Consider the following 1,219-nt stretch of genomic DNA (forward strand, 5'->3'; position numbering starts at 1 on the left):
CCTGGGAACAGTTTGAGACGTTGTTCAATGAACAGTACTTCCCTCAGAGTTACAGGGAAGAAAAAGCGCTAGAATTTATGTCTCTACTGCAAGGAGACATGTCTATAAGGGAATATGATGCCAAGTTTAATGACCTATCCCGGTTTGCATCATCTCTGGTGGAGTCTGAACACATGAGATGTCTTAAGTTTGAGAAGGGCCTCAAGAACTCTGTGAGGAGATCCTTGGTGGCTCTAAGACTTCGAAACTTCCGGGATTTGGTAGCTGCTGCTACAAGAGGGGAACAAGATAACTTGGCCTATCGCCAAAGCAAAGAAGAAGAGGCGGGTCGAGTCTCTGTCTCTGGTAGACCTTCTGTTTCAGGTGGACCACAGCGGAGTGGTAGAAGAAACCGCAACCAGGGGCAGATGGCTGGGGAAATGGCAAGCGGTGGTAGCAGTTCATCCGGGAGTGACAGAAATGCTCCATACGGGCCCAGGTGTCACCATTGTGGGCAGGTGGGCCATATTAGGAGGAATTGTCCTAATCGGCCGCCGGCTCAACAAGCCCAAAGTGACGCTTCCTCCAGCAAAGAAGGGCCACCACAATACATGCCACCATATCAGCCGCAACAGATGCCATACCCTCCTGCACCGACTTATCAGCCACCTCAGTATACACAGTTCCGGCCTCAAGCGCCGAGACCGGCACAACTGCCCCCACCAAAACAGTATGGGCCTCCGGCTCAGCGGCCTAATGTTGGTGACAGATGAAAGGAAAAAGTACAGGGACAAGCTTATGCCCTGGCAGGAGGTAGCTCTGGAGGTCAGACCAGCAACGCGGTGGTTGAGGGTATGATCCTAATCTCTCATTCTTTTGCTCACGTGTTGTTTGATACAGGTGCCACACACTCGTTCATATCAAGCTCTTTTGTTCAGACTTTGAAACTGAAGAGTGAGAATTTAGAAGTCCCGATGACTTTGAACTCCCCACTGGGATGTGTGGAGGTAATGAGTGTGTGTAAATCATGTGAAATCACGATTGGTAGTGAGCGATTGAGAGCAGATTTGATTATCCTTCCGATGACCCTGTTTGATGTGGTACTCGGAATGGATTGGCTGTCAAGGCACGGTGCAATTGTTGATTGCTACCGTAGGAAAGTGACCTTGATGACGGATTCTGGAACAGTAATTTCTTATCAGGCAGAGATGAACCCAGTCCTTGGGGAACGACTGTTGAA

The sequence above is a fragment of the Morus notabilis genome, unplaced genomic scaffold (genome assembly GCF_000414095.1).
Source record: "Morus notabilis unplaced genomic scaffold, ASM41409v2 Scaffold1564, whole genome shotgun sequence".
Classification (NCBI taxonomy): domain Eukaryota; kingdom Viridiplantae; phylum Streptophyta; class Magnoliopsida; order Rosales; family Moraceae; genus Morus; species Morus notabilis.